The following is an 18,467-nucleotide window of genomic DNA, read 5'->3' on the forward strand; positions in this document are numbered from 1 at the left end:
TTCTGAATATAATTTCATGGAAATCCCTGAAAACAGCCTGAATGTCAGAATAAGGACTTCGGCTTTCCAATTTACATGGTATTGTTCACATAGATAATCTCACTTGATCCATATAAACTTCCCATGGTTAGGTCAGGCCAGTTATCAGCATTACAAATGGGGAAACCAGGCCTTTTAAGTGATTTAAAATGATTTCTCCCCCACCACACAGCTGGTAGCAGAACCCAAACAAGATTACAGATTTATATTATAATTTCATACCTTTTTCCCTAAAGATATTTGATTCAAACTCATGTAAATAAAAACATTTACAGAATGCCCTTCATAGCCATATTTTGCAGGAATTTCATATGTATGTTTCCCTAATGTGAAGACAATGAAGTGGTCAGAGTTCGGCATCATAATCCATTTCCTCCTCGAGCTTGACCGTGTGCACAATGCCTGCTCTCCAAGCCCCCGCCAGCTTGGCAAGCCAGAGCAGGAGAGAAAACTGCAGGTCTACCACATGGCAGGCCAGCATCCTCTCTACAGGCCAACAGGCCATTCTGCTAATGGGCTTTTGTATTTTGTAATTAAATAAAGAAGCCATGTAATGCATGCTTATCTCTTCACTTGATGGAATTCTGGCCTCTTGAGCAACTTAAGGTATGTATGCCATAAATATGCCACCAGTGTATTTAAAATGCTTGTAGGTTTTCATGGGTGGGGAAGGGTTTATTTTTCTTTGAGAAAAAATCCAGGAAATTTGAGGAGAAGGCTTCTACTAATATTCGTGATTTTTAAGTAAAGGAATAGCACGTGCAGTTCTTTGGTCTCCCTTGACTTCTGCTTTGACAGTTCCTGATGTGAGTACCAGTATCACTGCATCATTATGACTGATGATCGTTTGTGGAATAAACAAAAAACAGTGTCCCAGGCTGCACCACTTCCAGAAGATCTTCTGTCTCCGGGGCCAGTTGCCACATTGCAAACATGACAACAGATGAATTGATGATAGCATCTGCTTAATCTGGCTTTTGTCCACATGTCACAACTGTAATGTCGTTAATTGAGAATTTTTTTATTTGCTCTAGTCTAGTTTCTTCATTTCCTAACCTCTAAACTGGGTTTAATTTAATCAACATTGACTGAAAAGCTGTCAGTTTTAATGGTGCTGCATTTTTTCTTAATCACTGATGTTTAAGAAACATGCAAACCAAACATTGTCTTAATCTAAAATAGATAGATTTCCTGACAGTGCATTAACATAACACAATTGGGTCTGATATTTTTTAAAAATTAAGAACTTGCTCTTGATAGGATTGTTCGAAGTACTTAGGAGGTGACTGATAAACATCAACTGATACTCCTTAGATACCTTTGTCTGCTAATGGGTAAAGTTGATAAAATAATAAAATTATGATTTATCCAGAACATTCATTTAATTTATGAAATAATTAGTTAAGCTAATATTTCACTGAGTTAAAATAATTTTTAATCATAGAGACACAATAATTTAGTAAGAAGTTATTCTTATCTTTTCAATGGTAAATTTAGTGAAAATTAGGAGTCCTACTAAGGGAAAATAGGCAGTCTATCTACACTAGAAGAAAAATCATTGGCCTATCAAAAAATTAGCAAGCTGTCTTTAAGTTAGATTATTCTATAGTTCAGACAGAGATAGCTTATTCCCTCTATCCTCCAATACTCATTTACGCCAAACAGAGTTCCAAATTAATTGATTTTATTCTTTGGATGGTTTTTAAGTGGCAGTATTTGCATCTTTATTTGAGACTATTATTATCAAAGTGGTACATCACTGTCAATTAATACCTAAATACAATTTAAAATACAATTTGGGGTGCCTGGGTGGCTTAGTCAGTTGAGCATCGAATTCTTGGTTTTGTCTCTGGTCATGATCTTAGGGTCATGGAATTGAGCGCCAAGTTGGGCCCTGTGCTCAGCACGGGGTCTGCTTGAGATTCTCTCCCCCCTCCTCACTCATGCACTCTCTTAAATAAATAAATAAATCATAAAAATACAATTAATGTCTCGATCATAATCAATATGATTATTATAGTCTCTTATTTTAAAATACACGCTCAAGATTAAGAATAAGATCTTATTCAGGTTCATGGATATCACCGAGCTCAGCCTTCTAGCACACATTAGGTATCCAATAAAAATTTGACTGTGTGTGTAAGGATGCATTCTACATACAGTTGAACAGCTCTCTACAGGGCAGTGAGAGTCCATACGTGCATGGCCAATATTGCCCTCTAGTGGTTAGCATGCCTACATGAGTCTCATTACTCAGGGTTCCACCTGAGGTTCCTCCTAGAATGTTCTTTCCTGTGAATCGTATGTGATAGACAGCTGAGTTGGTTTTTTTTGGACAGGGAAATATCCTTTGAATATTATAACAGAAACCTAAATAAAGTATGTAGGACATGATTTGAAGGGAGTGAATTGGTTACATAAATCTTTGTAATTAGTATCTGTGTCCTTTGACAGTAATCCCATACTTTGTGCAAAGACTAATCAGATTGAATCAAGGTGATTCAAAGGAGTTTGTGAGGCACATGGCAAGGGTGCTTAAAAAATATCTGTTGGAGCCACCGAAAGCTTCATATATGTTAACACTGACTTTACTGATATAGCTTACAAATAAGCATTGTCACGGTATGAGAGCAACTCAGTCTAGAGCTTTCTCTGCTTTCTTTCTTTTTGCTCTTAGTGTAGAAGGGAGAAGAATCCCTTTCATCTTTCCATTATCCCTTCACTCATGACCATTTATTAGCATGGCACTCAAGTGATCATTTCTCTACACAACTCCTAGAAAGGAGCTATAGGGTGTTTCTGAAATCAGAGGACGATGATTGACCTGAATAGAGGGCTAACCATGAACCCTTAAAAAAGGGTAGAAATGTAATTTCTGCCATAAGTCTGCTTTCCTATCTTGCCAGGAGAGCTAAGCATTTCCTCTCCCTTCTTCCCAGTATCTATCCTCCCCCCACAACCCCCCCCCCACACCCTGGCACGAAAATCCACAAGGGAAAACCCAGCTGAGACTTATCTGCACTGATCCTACCCATCACTGGCATGGCGGGAGAAGGGACTGAATTCATGCCTTTCAGTTTAGCATTTACTTTCTGACGAGTCAGGATGAAACTGAAGTTATTCCCTATTCAAAAATTAAAAGGTGAAAGAAAGGGCAAAGGCATAGTATTGGCATTAATAAGACTAAGAGTGTTTGCACATGTACAGGGTACAATACTATTAACAACATTGGCAAGAATTTGGCATGGAGATTGTCCCTGGCAACTATTTTGTGCCCTCCAGCTGCACTAGGCATAACTCAGGGGAATCTAATTTGCATTACTCAGCATTAGACCTGGAAAGACCTAGCTCATCCATCAATGGTCCAGACACCAGCAGCATTTGAGGTGTAATTTGAAGTTGATGAACATTTGCTGTCTAGGACTATAAGGCTATTTTCTCTTTATACAAAGAATCTGCACCTGTCTATTGCAGGCAGGGCCAATCATGGGTAAAACTCCACACTAATTTGTTTATAGTCTAGACTTTTAGAGCAATAATGCTCTCTTCGGTCACTCTTTGTTCCCCATGATGAGAAGCCATGAGGAGAGGCCTGGTCAACCCAGGCTTCCAGATGGGCCCCAAATGTTGATGCCGTGCTTTGTGCTTGATGTGTCTTTACTTCCTGCCTTGCTGTCCACTCCTTCTCTTACTTCCCCTGCTCTGCTCACTAATACACTTCCATCATATCATATATTCCAGTTTTCAAGGACCCTCTCACCATTCAGTGATAAATAACAGTGGTGCAATAATCAAATTAACTTTATCATTATTATAGAAGTACTTTCTGCAGGGCCACATAATCCTCTAGCTCAAGCAAGGGGTCCACAGCTGCATGATACCCTTACAGGGTAAATGTCAAAAATGGAAGTTGCAGGTAAAACTTCATAGGGTAGATACTTTTCAGCAAATAAACCTCTGGCATCTCTCAAATTATCCCTAGTTTTACCCCCCACTTAACTATGGAAAGACCTGTGGCCACTTATAACAGAAATCCAAGAAAAGATTCTCCTTGAAACTCCATTAGGTGTAAGCCATATCAAAATACAGACCACAATTTAAATGTGGCATTACTGTGCACACAGAGTTGCTAACAATTTGTAAGTCAGAAGATGGTAAGTGCTGGAGAGGATGTGGAACTTGATCACATATACTGGAGTATAAAGTCGTACCACCATTCTGGTTAAAGTATAAAGTCATACCGCCATTTTGGTTGGTAGGATCTACTAAAGGCCAGCATTGTGTATCCAGTAGGTCCACTCCCAGGTAGAGACCTCACACAAATGTCTATTTATGCTCACCTAAAGATACCTACTAGACTGTTGAGAACAGCACTCATTATGATATACCCAAACGGAAACTGCCTACGTGCCTATTGATGACAGTAGAAGGGATCAAGTGTTGTATGTACACACAGGGCAGTTCTAGAGCGGCAACTAGAGTTAATGAACTCAAGCTACATGTAGTAATTCGGGTCGATCTCAAAGACAATGTTAGAAGAAAAAAAGAGGATACAAGATATGATTCTATTTATACAAAAGCATAAAAACAGGTAAAACTACATTATGTTGTTAAAAAGCAAGATAGTGGTTACCTGAGTGGGGGGAAACTTGATCAAGAAGTACAAGAGGGCACGAGAGGGGCTTCTGTGGTGCTGGTTCTATTGTCTCTTTATGAGTGTGTTCCTTCTGTGAAAATGTATCAAGTGATACACTTGAGATAACATGGGTCTTTTTCTGTGTGTATTACACTCCAATCAAAACTGTAAGCCTCAATCGACTTATTGAATCCTCTAAAGGATTAGGGATATAACCTCCATGCAGAATTTCATTTAATTCCACTATGAGACTGTCCTTGGTAAATTTTTCTGGAATCATCATTCTATTTATGAACAGTAATTAACCAACTGATCAGATTTCCCAGGATAATTCTAATTTCAAATATTTTGTTCTTGGTCCTGTATGTTCTAAGTTGGGGTCCAGAAAACACAGTTCTTGTAATTATCCTTACAGTCCCAGTGGACCCTATTATGAATATTAACGATCCTAAATCTAGCAATTTAAACTATTTTTCTGGAATATTCTCAAGTCTGTTCCCATACGTTTGTTTTTGTAAGACAGAATCATTCAAGTATTTTTTCCTCTGACCTTATTCTCTATTGTGATGATCTAAACAAAGAAAAGCCTGCAAAATGACAATGAAACATCTTAAGAGGAAATACAAAATGTTCCTGGATCAAAGCTACTAACAGTTAAAGTGGTAATATCATGCATCTTGCCAAAACAATTAACAGCTAATCATGTCTGGTGATCTGTGAGTTGTCAATGGGAGTTACGAAAATGATGAATAAAAGTGACAGATAAAAACCAAAGCCAGTGGATCAGTGTGCTAAACACAAGACTTGATGTTATCCTCACACCTGGCCAGGTTGAACTTTCTCCAGTCAAATTAACCCACAACCGTATCATTTCACTCTCTTTAATACCGTATTCATGCCATTCTGTCCAGAAAGAAATGTAACTACAAGGATACAATTTTTCGGTAACTACTGAGCTCTACAGGCATTGCCTGAGACAAATGACTTTATGTTTATCTGAGCGAGTTGGAGCGAGGGTTATGCCCTCTGCCCAGTTGTACCCTCTGTATTACTGACATCAGCCTCTGTAGCTCCTTACTAGAGCAGAGATTCCCAAACTCTAACGTACATAGCGCTCCCTTAGAGATCGTTAAAAGCCATATTCCAATTCAGGAGGTCTGTCTCGGGTGGGGTCTGCATTCTGCATTTCCTATGCAAGGCCTTGAATTTTTGGGAGGAATCACTCCAATCAAGTTATTACACCTAATTTACAGGCAGGATCTCAGAAATGCAGGATACTATTCTAAATAAGAAATCAAAGACGCAAGTGTTGTGATCTAGAAGGGCTCTCAAGTCCGGAGGCCATATGGGGTGAATGGTGGGATGTTTTAATTATTAGAAGAACTCCCAGCAAAATCAAACACAATCATCATCCTGGGGGAGACCCTTCAGAGCAAACGTGGTCCTCGTGACGCGAGAACACATTAAAATGGTTTGTGCATTTTGTGCTTAATTTTGGACCCAGAGATTAAAGCATAGATAGAGAAGCTAAAAAGATACACAGGACTGGTATAATGAGGAAGATTTAATGCTACTATGTCCCAGACTAAATCAATAACTGGCAACCTAACTGGGCGAGATATTGAGAGAACATGATTTGCTTTTCCCTTTCTTCGCTTTAATGGATTCTCTTGCTATTGGATAATTCCAGCCTTACAGATTTTATTTTAACAGCTCCCCAAGACAAAACTCCATTTCAGAAGATAATATGTATGTTGAATAGCTTGGATACCTGAAACCTAAAATCACATCTTTCTGCAGGTAATTAAAACGGTTTTTTAAAAACCTTTCTCCTTATTGGTTACCTTAACAAAATATCCTGCTCCATAACATATAGTGTTTGAATCTGCTAGACCTGACCGATAACCGTGTTAATGTGTTCAGGGTGGCTATTCGGCAAAGAAATTAGAAGACATTAGTTAAATGATCAAGCCAGTCACGGGAGGCTCCAGGGAACACTGATAAAGTGGTAGTCATTGGCAACCAACTCTACTCTGCCTAATACCCAGTTTTTAATCTTTTCTTTGGCTCTTTTCTTTTATTGTTGCTAAATTAGAAAACAAATAAATGATGGCAAAAGGCACATGAACCCTGTACCCACCCCATGTTCCAAGGCCCTATCACTGTTTTCCTCCTGCAACTTTCACCCCGTTTGATATTTATCTTCACCTCTCTGTTTTCATCTCTCTCTCTCTCTCTCTCTCTCAAATTACTCAGGTGGGTAAATGCCCTCAAATTGTGCCAGGAAACTGCCGAAGCCAAGCCTGTCATCTTAGAAAACCGACAGCTACTCAGTAATCAAAACAAGCCAATCACGTATTGACCTATTTATTATCTTCTTTCCCTTTTACTCTCTAGGCACCATTGAAAGACTGAGATTTAAAAACACACACACATTGGGGTGCCTGGGTGGCTCAGTGGGTTAAGCCTCTGCCTTCAGCTCAGGTCATGATCTCAGAGTCCTGGGATCGAGCCCCACATCGGGCTCTCTGCTCAGGAGGGAGCCTGCTTCCACTCCCAATGTCTGCCTCTCTGCCTACTTGTGATCTCTCTGTCTCTCTGTGTGTGTCAAATAAATAAATAGAATCTTTAAAAAAAATTGTTTTTAAATAAATAAATAAATAAATAAACACACACACACACACACACACACACACACACACAAACCATGTATCGCTAGAACCACTGGTACCATCACACAAGCCATAAGGTTAGTTTTTGGTCAACATAAAATTTACTTCCTTTCCTTAACACCATGGCTGTAGATATTGGCTGACTAGTCTGACAGGCATAAGATAACATGGTGGTTATGAGTACCTGGTAAATGGCTGGGGTTCAACTCTCAGCTCTGGCGCTACCAGAAGCAGGGCTTTGGACACACCACTGTGTGTTCTTCTGCTCTGATGTCCCTGTTAGTAAAACTGGGGTGATGGCAGTGTCTATCCCACGGGGATGTCATCAGAATGAGTGACTAGGCCATTTGGAATGGCTGCGAGCACATGAAAGAGGCATTGCCACTGGCCTCCAAGTTGGAGATGGCTTCGGGAAATATTTTGTACAAGGTTGCCTAAATCAAGGATAGGCATAGCCATACTTAATAAGAAACTGCATTAATAATAGTTTATATTGTTGGGGAAAATGCTAGAGGGACTGTTAAGAAAAAAAAAAAAAGCTAGAAAAATGGTCTGGACCTGAGAAGGACTTAAAGGAGCAAAACTGGGAGGGCTACATACAGTTCTCTGAAGGGGAGGGACTGGATGAACAGAGATGGAGTGCCTGGAGTAGAAGGTCTGTTTACCCCATTGCCTCTTCCTCCTCTTGTTGCCCCCAAACCATCATAGACCTCCTCCAGACTAGAAGCACGAGTCCATCTCTTCAGCCTGGTGTCTAGGGATAACTTGAGACAGGAATCTGGAGATCAGTTGTTCACATAGAGAAGTAAAAAACCAAACCAAACCAAAACAATATCCTATGGTCTAAGACCAATATGGCTGAAGCAATAACCAAAGGCAGACTTGTAGCATCACTAAGATTTTCACTAGGGCCCTGCCCGGGAAGGGAGTCTCTCTGCTTGTGAACCCTTCTCTACCACCTATAAGGATGATGGTAATAATCCCACATTGTTATGTATACTCCAGATGCTTTATTTTATTTAATCTTTCCATCATTATATGAGGAATATAATTTTTTATCTCTGTCATAAATAAACTAAGAAATATTAAGTTTGTTGTCAGATGGCATATCAGATATAGAGTGAAGCTTTTTTTAAATTTATTTTTATTTATTTATTTATTCAAGAGAGAGAGAAAGAGAGAGGGGCAGAGGGAGAAGCAGGCTCCCTGCTCACGATTCGGGACTCAATCCTAGGACCCTGGAATCATGACCTGACCTGAAGGCACCTGCTTAACTGACTGAGCCACCCAAGTGTCCTAGAATGAAGGTGTTTGAACCAGGTCTTCCACAAAGATTCCTTCACTCTACAAAATTCCATGGGTTATTAAGCTTAAATGTCATCTCTTTTGTAAAGACTTTCATATGCCTCCAAGGATGTTATCCACTTTTCTGACCCCCATATACTTTGTACATTCCTTCTCTGGGACACTTATAAGACTGAATCATAATTACTGGGGGATAGGACTATGAGTAACTCAATGGTAGAAATGTCTTCTTTTTTTTTCTTTTTTGTCATCCAACACTTAAAACTAAGTACATGCTTAATAACTGTTGGTTGAATGAATTAATGAATAGGTGAAACATAAAAAGAAAAAAGACAACTCTCCCTACAACCTTTTCCTGTGAGTTAATACTCTCTTACTGGTTCATTTTAGACTCTATAAGAACACTCTGTAGGCAAATGACACCTTGCCAATAAATCAAAATGTATGTTTATAGAGAGGCTGTATTATGTAATGGTTAGAAATCCAACCTCCATCTCTAATTAGCTTTGTGATTTGGGGGAAATTTACATAATTTTTCCAGATTCATTTATTATTTCCAGTATTCAGTAAAAAATACTTCAGTTTCTTTACTTGTAAAGCATAGATAATAATAATACCTTCATTTTAGGGTTATTGAGGAATAAAGAAGCTAACATATGTGCAATCCATATGCTGGTTGGGGTCACCGTGCCCCATAAGATGAAAGGACATTGGCCTGAAGCCCTGTTCAAGCACTTTGGAAAGTCCAATGTTTTCTGCATGCATTTTGAACAGTCCCAGAGAACTTACTTTTGTCTATTCCTGTTTGCATAGGAAGTTTAAAGTTTGGACCTTCTAAGCATCTGGGGAAGAATGAGGGACAGGGTGGCAATCATTTAGAAAGTCTTGACTCTACCAGTCTCTGTGGCAACAGGGGATGACTCATGGGCTGTGACTGTAGCTGCCTCCTTCCCACTAAGCCTCTGAAGGTTAGCAGGGCTGATGGGGTCTGAATGTGCAGTAATAATTATTTCGAATTGCATAAGACTTTACTGACTGGGAAGGAATTGCCTCTTTATAACATGTAAGAGTAGTTTTAAACTTTGAGAAATGTACTACTTTGAAACAAATTTTTTTAAGAAGCATTATTTATGACAGTAGTGGACTAGTTGAGTGCCTACACTTGAATGTAGTCAACACAGTGGTTCTCATACTTATTCAAGTGGCAGAACACCTGGAAGTAAGGTGCTTATTATAAAACACCAGAAAATTGTGATTTAGTTAATTCACAATAAATGTATAATTCAGAACTAAAGCAGATACTATTTAACATTAGCTTTTAATATAAGCAAGTAGCACCAGGTGGCAAGAGTTTGACAGACTTAAAATGAAGACTATTATGTCCATTAGCTTAATTTGCCATTACCTCAAATGGTAAAAGTCTTCCATTATTCAACTGGAGGGAACAAGATCTAGTGGGTGGAACACGGTGGCTTCAAAAGTTCTTGGTTTGGGGCGCCTGGGTGGCTCAGTGAGTTAAGGCCTCTACCTTCGGCTCGGGTCATGATCCCAGGGTCCTGGGATCGAGCCCCTCATCGGGCTCTCTGCTCCGAGGGAGCCTGCTTCCTCCCCTCTCTCTCTCTGCCTGCCTCTCTGCCTACTTGTGATTTCTCTCTGTCAAATCAATAAAATCTTTAAAAAAAAAAAAAAGTTCTTGGTTTGGGGCCTTGATTTTCAGTTACATCAGCAAATGACTGACACAGGTTATTTCACAGCATAGAATTAACCACTCATTCATCCATTTGTCAAAAAGTGCCAAATGGGCGCCATGCATGGTGTAGGGATGACACCATGAGAACTAGGAACAGCTTACAGGACCCTGATCTTCAGGAGTCTATAGTTTAGGACTAAGGGAGACATTTTTCAAAAATATGTGATGAGGTCTAGAATATGGGTAGTCAAGGGAGCACGAGGAAGGGCATTTAATATAACTTAACGGTGGGAGGAAGAGAACAATAAAAAAAGCTTTCTATAGAAAATGAAGGCCAAGCTGACAACTTACAGAATACCATATTTCTTGTTATTGGTCCATCAGTAGGGGAATGGATAAATAAAATGTGGCATGTCTGATAAAGACTCCAAACGAGAGTCTTTTAGAATAAATGAACTCGAGGAAACAAACTAGATCTCCAGGTGTAAATAAATCTCAAAAATTATCCTGAATGAGAAAGCAAAGCTACAGAATGATATGTACTTCGAGGTGCCATTTAAGTAAATGTAAAAACATACTACACACCTTAGTTTAGTACCCCTTTACTTATGCAGTAAAGGTAGAGAAGCATTCATTATAAATTAGCTACATTCCAAAATCATGAGCATGTTTACCTAGCAGAAAGGAGAATAGGACCAGATAAAAAGAGGCTCTAGTTGTATCTGTATTTTACTTTAAAAAAAAAATGAATGAAGGGACTACTATAAAAACATTAACATTTATCCATTGTGGGTGATGGGTAAAATGACATGGGTTACACTAATTTCTGAATGCTCAAGCATTGAAAAGGTAATTTTCCCCCTAATTTTAAAACAGGACCCCAGAAATCAAATTTAGCATCAATGCTAGGAAACAGCGTACTTGCAAGGGAGAAATCAAGTGTCATATAAATTATTATCAGAAGTAATTTTAGTTTACAGTACTTTTGTTGCTGACACATCAAAAAATGTTTTTAGTTTGTCTATGTAATCTAGCAGCTCTTCATATCTTTATGTAAGAAACACAAAATATATGGTTCCAACACTGAAACTGATAAACTGGAATTTCATCCCTTTTTCCTGAGACCCCTGGGATAAGACTTACGGGAAAGAATAAGTCAGGGGAAACCCACAGGCTGCAGAAACCGCGGGAGGTCATGACCTCTGAGTAGCAGTCTCCATACTTAATACTCAGGGAGCATTTAGCTGAGGAGGGGACCTTTAGGGTCTAGCAACCCTTCCCATTCCAAATTTTGGCAGAAAAAGAAACCCTGACAATCACAATCAAATATGCAAGGGGAGGAAGAAGGAGAGACGGTGATATAAACATCTATTTTAGCAGTAAGGAACAGATGTTTGAGCCACCAACAGAGGTCTAAAAATCTCTTTGTATGTGGGGAAATTATAGGGTAAAACTCTCTTGATAGAAACATATATCATCACACACACCATAGAGTTAGCTGAACAAACGACAGCAAATGAAAATGATTAGGGTGCTGCAAAACGAAGAGTAAAAATAAAAAATTAATGAAATAATGAAAAAGCTAGGATATCGGCAAGTGAAAACCATGAAAAGCTCCAGTCAACACTGACGATACACACATACATAGTGTGCATCCTTCCTGAAACTGGTAGGAATTCCTAACACGTCACAGAGAAGAAGCCAAATTATTGTGCCTCTGCCAGACATATTAGAAAATGCGAAACTAGCCTTCAGCAAGCGCTAATAATTCGCTTATTTTGGTTTATGGCTGCCAAATATGAAGTTATGAATCCCGCTGTGATAGTCTGATGCCAGAAGTTATACTACTTGCAGATCCGAGCTCTAAACCCTACCCACAGGGCGCTGAGAGGCTCAGGATCATTAGAGGACGGGGGGCTCACTCTATGCCGAAGGTCCAATGACAGGCCAGACTGATGCAGGATGGAAACTTGGGGAAGAGCCTTCAGGTCTTTGGTCCATCACTGGCGCTGCCTTGTTTTACACTAAGGCAGCCCTTGTCGGTTTTTTAAAGTATTTTATTTTATTTAAAGATTTTATTTATTTATTTGACAGAGAGAAGTCACAAGTAGACGGAGAGGCAGGCAGAGAAAGAGAGAGGGAAGCAGGCTCCCTGCTGAGCAGAGAGCCCGATGCGGGACTCGATCCCAGGACCCTGAGATCATGACCTGAGCCGAAGGCAGCGGCTTAACCCACTGAGCCATCCAGGTGCCCCCCTAGTCCGTTTTTTAACAAAAACAGGTGTCTCCAGTCCTGTGGGCTAAACCTAGCCTCATGCATTTCCCTCGCCACAGACCAAATCCGACCTTAGCTTTGCTGGACACCCATCCTTCTAAGACCCTCCTTTTCTTAGGTTCTGTCTTCTCCCAGTCCAGTCAATTCAGGCTTTCCAACTCCCAGCAGCCTGCATCAATCCCTTGAATGGTCCTGAAGTGCACAGTCCCTTTGCTCTAAGAATGAGGTAGCATACACAGTGCTAGAAACTTCAGAATCGTATGGGAAAACTGCTTTTCCTGGGCCACAGGGTCTGGGAAGCATATGCTATATTCTTCTGGGTTCATCTTCAGGAAAAAACACAAAAAGTAAAAAAAAAAACCCACAAAAAAAAAACTTGATTTTTTTTTCCTTAATAGTTCACTTTTACCATATTTTAGTACTCCTTAATTAAAATTTGTCAATAAGGAGCCCTTATTCATAAATATAAGTAAAAATTGATGGAAACATGTGGTATTGCATGTAAGGACTTAAAGAAACTACTTCCCCCCCCTTTTTTGAAGTCTATGATGAGATCACCCTTGGGCTGAAGACCATAGTTGGAGGAAGAATGAGCTAGCAGGACAGAAGAACATATAGGCTGCTTGCTTCCCTCCCCTGTAATTTCCCCTCTATCAGCTAGGGGTGTTGGCTGGATATGTCCTCCGGGGACTGTGCCAGAACAGCCAGGCTCCTCCTCTGCCCCAGCTCAGATTGACATATCCCTGCTTTCCCAAGATGCAAAACCTTCACCCCACTCCCACACTACATCCTCTGCTGGGTTCCTGCTCTCAATCCCTTCTGATTAGGAGCAGGGTCAGGGCCTCGGGCCATTTCAGAACAGAGGTCTCTGTTTTTATAAATAGATTTTTTTTTTTTAAGATTTATTTTATTATTTATTTGACAGACAGAGGTCACAAGTAGGCAGAGAGGCAGGCAGAGAGAGAGGAGGAAGCAGGCTCCCCTGCTGAGCAGAGAGCCCGATGTGGGGCTCGATCCCAGTACTCTGGGATCATGACCCGAGCTGAAGGCAGAGGCTTTAACCCACTGAGCCACCCAGGCGCCCCCAGAGGTCTCTGTTTTGAGGACTAGAAGAGATGCGCTGGATTCAGCAGGAGTGGTAATCAGATCCTGAGGGTAGATATAGAGCAACCCGAAGCCAACATCAGTGTGTTAATTTTTAGCAAGTGCTCGTGAATTATGAATTAGGATTTCATATTCACCTAATTCATATTTTTGGATGCATATGGACCAAAGAAATTGCTGAGAGTAGCAAAGAGTGTATCTAGCAGGAGGAAGCTATGGGATTGACATTAGGAAGAATTCTAATAAGCCCAGTTGAGCTCAGGTGAGCCAACTGCTTCAGATGCTGGAAATGTACAAACACAGGTAGGGAGATGATGTGCTGACATCAGCCTGGAGGAGTTATGGACAGCTGTTCTTGTCTGCAAAGCATTCATTCTCTTTTCTGGTAACAGCAAAGACTCTGATTTTCATTTTCTTCGCTATCCTTCCCTTATTCTCTGTTCATAAAGTTAAGGTAGGACTGTCTCCTGGTTACAGGAATTAACAGATAATTCATTAACAGAATAAGGGGCTATTCAAGGCATCTGTCCGTCTAGTCACAGTAAGGCTCCCAGGTTGAGTACATAACCCAAGTTTGTTTAGTCAGATTAAATCCTTGACTTCTGCTGAAATTATTACGGGACATTTTTTTTTCCTCTCAAGTAGTTTCTAAGCTACCAGTGTTACCATAAGAAAAGAGCCCACCTGAGAATACAGTCAAAATAGAGGAAAACAAAACAAGGAGAGATTAATTGCTGATGACATTTTTTTGTTCGCTTCTGGATACAGCTATGCCTGAAAACAACATTGCCACTGTATTTTTCAGATAAGACAATCAATCAGTTCCCTGTATTTGCTTAAGCCAGTTTGAGAGGTATGTCTGTCCATAATAACTAGTATAGAGGATGTTAAAGTGTCAGATAAATTGGGCTGGATGAGATGATTCTAAGATTCAGTGAGAAATCTTACAAAGTTGATAGTCTCCCCTACAATAAAGACCACCATAACATTTCACAAATCAGGAAGTTCCCTGTGTCCTGTAAGTATCCTCTTTCCCTAAGATCTTTGTTCCCTATGTCTTCTTCAGAACCTTCAGATGAACCCAGCTCAGGTTCAGGGGATATGTAGCATGTGAGCTTTCTAATTTTAATTTTTATATTTCTTTTAATTTTATATTTCTATAGTCATCTCAGTAAGGTTCTAGAGGGAGAAAGATTAATGTTCAGGTTTACTGAACCACTATGAAATCCTAATTCATAACTGTTTCACATCTGTCCATATCTATTCTGGAAAAACCATCAGTTTGCCTATTATTTTGGCAAAAATAACAATTTGCAAATAACCCTCCAAACAGGAGTGAGTCATAAGTTATACTGAGTTTTACAATTTCCACATGTATTAACTCATTTGCATTTTTTTGAGGCCTAACTGACATATTGCATGGGTTTCAGGTGTACAACTTAATGATTCAGTATCTGTATACATTGTGGAAATAATCACCACAGTAAGTATAGCCAATACCTGTCATTTGCACTTTTGTTTATTCATTTATTTAACAAATACTTACTGAGTCCCACCCAATGGCCAAGTTCTAAGGATGAACAGAGTGACACACAAGAGAGATTTGGCCCCTGTCGTCATGAAATAGGTAACTGAGTATGACATCTAAATTTGAAGGCTGACATTTTAATTTTGAAGATTTGAAGGTTAAGGGAACCAGGATCTCCTGACTCCCTCAGTCTCCATGATTTAGAACTGAAACTGTACTCTCTAGGAGCCCAGGAAAATTTTTAAAAATGTCACTTAAGTGGGTAGATATATTCAGGATCTGTCTAGTTATCAGTCAGTATCCTGCGCATGAGACCTGTAATCTTGGGATGAGGTAGGAAAGTAAGTAGCCGCCTATTTAGTAAGGTAGATAGATTAATAGCTGAAGAGCTGGGGATAATTTTAACAGTTCCCTAAATCAATATTCTGGTTTTGATTAGACAACTAAACATCAAAGAAGGTAAATGGTCTAAGGCCATATAATTAGTTGATGACAGATTTCAGACTGGAGCGCAAAGCTGCTCAAACCACAGGCTAAAACTACATCCCCAGGGTACAAGACCCTCCAGGGCCTGCCCCATCTACCTCTCCAGCTTCTTCTTCCATCGCTCTCCTGCTCAGCCCTATGCTCTAGCCAAACTGCATAGAGTACTTTGCCAGGAGGCTTGATTTCATCTTCCTCCCCGTCACCCAGGGCAACTTTCAGAAAGGCTCTTATTTGCAGGAAACAGAAGCTCACTCATGTCACCTCCAGAAATAAGGACTTTAGTGTTCATAGACAAGGGAACAGAAATCCAGGGGGAAAAGCAAGTTCAGAGAAAGTGGGAGTTGGAAGTAAGCTTTGCATCTGGGGCAAGTACAGGTGTCTCATCAAGAGCTTGTGAGTTTGACTCAAATATGCCATCAGTAACAAGATGACTCAGCTCCATCTCCTCCCTACCCACTAATGACAGACCTCTTTGCACTCCACTCATGTGGCTGACTCATAATTTAAGCTCACCTGGCAGCCCAAATCATTGTTCTTCCTGCTTTTCTCTATAATATGACCTCTCAGCCTCTGTTCCAATGCTAACTGCATCATTATCTCAGTGGGCCCCCATTTTTTAGAAACAGGTCTGCTGTATGTTCTAGGCTAGCAACAGAGTTCAGAAAACTCTCAGTTTCTCTACTTGTACTTGGCTACTAGTAGATTCGACTACTAACACCCCCACAGCTCAGCATTACTCACATTTCTAAGAATCTGGTTTCTGACACTGCTTCAATCATTCTAGCACTAGAGGTTCTATGGAACAGAATATCAGACTCAATAAGTTCTAACAAATTTTTGTTTTTCATTTCCATAAAAGTGATAATTGTGTATAAATCTAAAAATTGGAAAATACAAAGTAGTATAAAGGAGATAATTAATCACATGACTCAAAATGCTTGACAATAGCAAACAGATAAATCCATATTCATACAATGGAATACTACACTACCATGGAGCATTAATTGCTAGAGATATGCAAGGTCATAGGAACAGGCACATGATGTGTTATTGAATAAAATAAGCATGTGTAATATGGTATCAGCTTTGTTCAACATTCAAATCAAATCTGTGTGTGTGTGTGTGTGTGTGTGTATGCACAGTGACTTATTGTCATTTTGATAGGCAAAATAGCATCATATTAACTAAATTTGCATCCATTTAATTCCCAGTGAGGTTAAGCATATTTTATTGTCCACATGCAACTCTTTTGTGAATCCCTGTTCACATTCTTTGCCGCTTTTTAATTGGGGTATTTGTTTGTCTTTTACTTATTGATTTGTAAGAACTTGTTAGAAGTTAAACATATGAGAAGTAAAACTATCTCCTTTTGCAGGTAACATGACTTTGTATATAGAAATCTTAAGGTATTACTCGAAAGCCATTTGAACTTATAAACAGGTTCAGCAAAATGTGTGTACAAGATTGTTATTAAAAATCAGTGATATTCTTATGCAATGATAATAAGCAATCCAAAAGAAAATAAAAGATTAATAATTCCATTCAAAGCAGCATCAAAAATTAATATTTAGGAATAAACGTGACAAAAGAAGTGCAAGACTTGTACTCTGAAAACTACAAAAAATTTAAAAAATATGTAAGTAAATGAAAAGATATCCCATGTTCATGGATTGATATATTTAATGTTGCTTAGATGGTAGTACTCCCAATATTGATCTACAGATTCAATATAATGCCTATCAAAATCCCAGCTACAGAAATTAATAAGCTAATCCTAAAATTCATATGGAGGCTCAAGAGATCCAGAGTAACCAAAACAAACTTTAAAAGGAATAAAAAGTTAGAGGACTTAAAATTCCCAATTTCAAAGGTTACTACAGAGCTACAGCAACTAGACAGTATGGTACTGGCATGAGGACTGATAAATAGATCAATGGAATAGAATTAAGAGTCCAGAAACAAGGGGGCGCCTGGGTGGCTCAGTGGGTTAAGCCGCTGCCTTCAGCTCGGGTCATGATCTCAGGGTCCTGGGATCGAGTCCCACATCGGATCTCTGCTCAGCAGGGAGCCTGCTTCCCTCTCTCTCTCTCTCTGCCTGCCTCTCCATCTACTTGTGATTTCTCTCTGTCAAATAAATAAATAAAAAAAAATCTAAAAAAAAAAAAAAAAAGAGTCCAGAAACAAATCCTTGCATTTACAGTCAGTTGTCTTTTGACAGGGGTGCCAAGACAATTCAATGAGCAAAGAATAGTCACTTCAATAAACAATGCTGTGACTAGATACCTACATGCAAAAGTATTTATATCATATATAAAAATTAACTCAAGATGGATCAAAGTTTTAACTATAAGATCCAAAAATAGGAGCACCTGGGTGGCTCAGTGGGTTAAAGCCTCTGTCTTCGGCTCAGGTCATGACCTCAGTGTCCTGGGATCGAGTCCCGCATTGGGCTCTCTGCTTAGCAGGGAGCCTGCTTCTTCCTCTCTCTGCCTTCCTCTCTGCCTACTTATGATATCTCTGTCAAATAAATAAATAAAATCCTTAGAAAAAAATCCAAAAATAATAAAACTCTTAGAAGAAAACACATAAATAAATCTTCATGACCTTGGATTAGGTAATGTTTTCCTAGTTATAACACCTGAAACACAAACCAAAAAATAAATAATAAATTAGACTTCACTGAAATTAAAAACTTTTCTGCTTTAAAAAATACCATCAAGGGCACCTGGGTGG

This window comes from Neovison vison, chromosome 9 (assembly GCF_020171115.1).
Source record: "Neovison vison isolate M4711 chromosome 9, ASM_NN_V1, whole genome shotgun sequence".
Taxonomy (NCBI): Eukaryota; Metazoa; Chordata; class Mammalia; order Carnivora; family Mustelidae; genus Neogale; species Neogale vison.